Source organism: Leiobunum rupestre, chromosome 7, assembly GCF_980474605.1.
Source record: "Leiobunum rupestre chromosome 7, qqLeiRupe1.1.hap1, whole genome shotgun sequence".
NCBI lineage: Eukaryota > Metazoa > Arthropoda > Arachnida > Opiliones > Sclerosomatidae > Leiobunum > Leiobunum rupestre.
The window spans coordinates 50373880-50378533 of record NC_143390.1 but is presented as its reverse complement, the minus strand read 5'-3'; positions in this window follow the sequence as shown (position 1 = coordinate 50378533).

Here is a 4654-nt window from a genome sequence, read left to right as displayed (position 1 = left end):
CTTCTCCCCAACTAGACATTCTTCGACCAGGTTAATAAACTCTATTTCCGAAGCTATTATGGCCGCGTTTTGTCTCTGAACTGGATTTTCAAAATGTTTATTACGACGCAGTACTTTTATAACGTTTTTGTTCCAACAGTTAAGGTGGTACATAACATCTACCGCGTGCGCGTCTGTGTAACTTACACATTCGCTCAGTCGCACGCGCCAAATATCATTATTGCACAAATCAACTGCTTGCTTCAGAGATACGCCGCTTCGATCATATGATATTGCATGCAAGGGGTTTTTTTCGAACCCTTTTCATCTAGTAAAAGTTGATGAAGAACTGGGGACTAAAATCGAAGGTTCGGGAACCACATTTTCAAAACACGTTTTATCTTCGACAGATTTCTCAAAGTGTTTTACAACTCTTTGCTTATACGATTTATGCGTAAACGTTTTGTAGCAAGATAGATGCCAAGAACATTTATTAAGTTTAAGATTGTTAAGTGATACATCACCTTTCATTTTTGTTAAAAATATTTGACAGTCTTCATCTTTAAGCGCAGCCAGCTCCACGATCAGATCAGAAATTTTCTGTAACGATTGCTCTTCAGGATTTTCCACAATTTTTTCTTTAGATTTATGTTTGCAGAAAATGCAGATTTATCTTTTAAACACACTAGACATAATTATAAAACAGCACAATATACACTTTAGCAACTATGCGCCTTCAAAAATGATAACGAACTGCCGGTATTCCTTCAAAACAAAGCTGAGAAACTGCCCGTACCCATTCTCTTTTCAACAAAATTGCCACCCGACACTGGAAACCTTTGGTAGCGGTCGAGCCGACCTTAACATAATAACCCAAGTAAAATGGCCCGTCGAAAAAACTTTGAACCGAACTTTCTCTTTCCCATATATTGGAAATAAAATAGGGTTTCTAGTTTCAATTTATTTATATATTTTCTTTAAAGAGTATTTCGAATTTACACGAAATATATTAAATTTAAAATCGAATTTTTGTATTATTGTAAAATGAGGTATGTATTATTTCTTAAGAGGTTTTTAGCTTTCGTTTGATACCTAATATCCCATATTTATGAAAAGTATTGAAGATTTCCGCTAAGGGTGGGCGGGGATGGCTTTAGTGGCTCCCCGCCGCGGAAATAATCAACTTAGGACGTTGAATTTTTTTTCAAGTATATTTACGACCTATTGTCAAATATAAGCGTTTAAAATATTCATTTCACTTTAAATGAAATAATTTAAAAATTAAACCATAATTAAGTGGGTTGGGTGGGCTAGCGCCCCCTGACACGTTTGACGAACTTCCACCATCGAAATTCGGATTCAGCTCATTTTTCTGAAGAGAATGACACCTTCCGCTATATTCTTTCATGAACGTGCAAACGACAGACATAGCAGCAGGGACTATATATAGCCACATATTTTGGCCAAGAGCATAAAAACTGGGATTAGAACCTACATTTTGTACGATTAACTCTAAACACTACTTCAATAGAATCTACGGGTTATACACCGTATTATTTAAATAACGGTAGAGAGGTTCGTTGTCCCGGGGATTTGCAGTTAGATGAATTTGATTTATAAAGCACTGCTCCAACCACAGAGTTTGTTGCTAAATTAATAGAAGAGTATGAAATAGTAAAAATCAATATTGATATAAGTAACAAACGATATAAAGAATATAACGTTATCAATTCTGGGTAATCGGGCAGTTGCTGGTCCTTCTGGTATTCAGATAAGAAAAAGAAAGCAACCTCCTGTAAAATCTATCAAACCAAGAAAAATACCATGAAAGAAACTCGGAAAGAAACAACAGCAAGACTGGGATGGTCCATTTGCAAACAACCCATGTACTATCAACCATGACGAGGAACCTGTAATCAACGGGGTTGTATGTGACAAATGTAACAAATGGTTCCATACAATCTGTGTTGGGAGACGACACATCACAGATAGCATTCAAGATTTTTATTGTAACACATGTCAGCCAACTAAACTGTATTTTTGTTTCTAATCCCGTAGAATGAAGAAAAATTCTTCACCGACCAACCAAAGTCCAAAACTTCTAATTCAACCAAACCGAAAAAATGGACAGAGCGTAGACGTTCCACACCTCTTCCGGCACCTCAACCTTTACCCATACCAAAGGCGACAATACTGTATACCATAATCACCAATGCATGTGCTTTGGGAAAGCCGTTGGTAGCAGTCTTTCATACGAAGGAAAAGGTTCGCAATATGCATGTTTAAGTTAAAGGGGTTTTCCCCCGAGCTCTTCGGTTTCCCCTTCCATAAAAACTTATTGAGGTTAACGGTAATAGTTAGTGTAGGGAGCTGTTGGCTCGCGTGGCATGAAGGACTTGCCACTACCCTAATACGCATTGTAACTCGGCCACCTGAATCTATGGCTTTAAAAGTCCCTTGACGACTTAGACTTAAGGTGGTGCCTTGGGTATTAGCCTAGCTGATCAGGATTATTATTAGGTCCAATCGGAAACAACCGGAACATAGCAGAGTATGTAGATTGATCAGTACCACAACTGAAAACCAAACCCATCACTACTACTCTCAATTGTAACGCTGAGCAATCTAAAAAGCGGAAAGGGGAATTTTCGGAGCTGCCTCCCGTTAAAGTCAATGAGTAAATACTGGTCATCGACAGCGGCTATGTATTGCCACCAAATTTATTATTGCCAGAAGCGTGGCGTAAGATGTAATTGATGGCGGACTCTACTCATAAGTCAGATCAAAGAGATAAAGAGATTGCTCCAGTGAAATGGAATCCCGAGATCAAAACGTCTTCGCTCCCAAAGCGCTATTCAAAAAATAGTAGGACGAGGTAGAAGAAGAGGTTTCAAACCTCGGTTCTTATACCAGTTTTTATGGTCTTGGCCAAAATATGTGGCTAGTAAACGGCCGATATTTTGGTTTTATCGTTCCGTTAGATTAGACTGGGGATAGTAAAGACTATCTAATTTGGAGTAGAATCATTAACTCTTGAAAAAGGTCACTAAGAAATTGGACTCCATTGTCCGAAAATACTTTTACTGGGGTATACTATCTACAAATTATATTATCTATAAAAAATTAAGCTGCTTCTGCGGAAGATATAGTTTTAAAAGGGCTAGCTCGATTGCCTTCGTAAAATAATCAACACGCATTACACTGTAAATGAAAAAGGTTAAAAGGTGGCTTAGATTTTGCAGGTGCATTTCCAAAATTGGTTTAGTTCTTACGCTTATAGGGTTTAGATTTCGAAAAGGTTCAGAGGGGGTTCAAATGCCAAGCATTAAAGGGGCAAATGTCCAAAATGGCTTAGAGGTGGTTCAAATACCGAGCATTTAAGGTTCAGACGACAGAAAAGGTTCGGAAGAGGTTCAAATATCAACCATCGAAGGTACAGATGTCAAGGAAGGTTAAGAGCGGGTTCAAATACCAAATATTTGACGTGCAGAAGACATACAAGGTTCAGAAGGGGTTCAAATACCAACCATCTATCCGGCAAAAAAAAGAAAAGGTTCAGAAGGGGTTCAAATACCAACCATCTATCCGGCAAAAAAAAAGAAAAGGTTCAGAAGGGGTTCAAATACCAACCATCGAAGGTACAGATGTCAAGGAAGGTTCAGAGCGGGTTCAAATACCAACCATTTCAGGTGCAGAAGACATACAAGGTTCAGAAGGGTTCAAATACCAACCATCTATTAGGCAGAAGACAGAAAAGTTTCAGAAGGGGTTCAAATACCAACCATCGAAGGTGCAGATGTCAAGGAAGGTTCAAAGGGGGTTCAAATTCCAACCATCTGAGGTGCAGAAGACATACAAGATTCAGAAGGGGTTCAAACGCCAGCCATCTGACGTGCAGAAGATATACAAGGTTCAGAGAGGGTTCAAATACTAACCATCGAAGGTGCAGATGTCAAGAAAGGTTCAGAGGGCGTTCAAATATCAAACATATGGGGTGTAGAAAACAGAAAAGGTTCAGAGGGGTTCAAATAACAACCAATTAAAATGCACACGAAAAAAGGGGTTCGGATAAAATGTATATATCAACAATTGAAGGATCGCTTTTGGCTATAGGTTAAGAAGAGTTGAAAAAAGAAAACACCGGCTAAAGATAAATTCGATAAACTGCTTTTAAGGGAGATTGACGTAATGAAATTAATTGATGGTTATATTTTAAAAAGGGTATACAAAAGTAAGCACAATCATCCATTATCGAACAAGACTCCTGCCTGATAAAATCTCAATCTAAAACAAGTTGGCAAGCCAAAATATACCTCTCCTCGGAAGAATTGTCCCTAGTGGTATTAATTTCTCGAGATAACCCTTAAAGACATATCTCCGCAATTTAGAGTTATTTGTTAAAAATGCTATCCCAGTTCTATCCCGCCCGGTATAAAATTTTAATTATAATTAAAATAATTGAGACGAAACGACCAATTTTAATTTATTCAGAATATCATAAGTTAAGTAGTTACAACAGTAAGTTAGACGTACTATAACAATGCACAATTGAATTAAACCCTTTTACAGAACAAGTTTATCAGTTAAATATAATACGAAGCAAATTTTAATGAAAGAAATATCTACAGAGGCTTTTTGGAATTACTCGCTTACGAAATACTTGCCGCATCTTTAA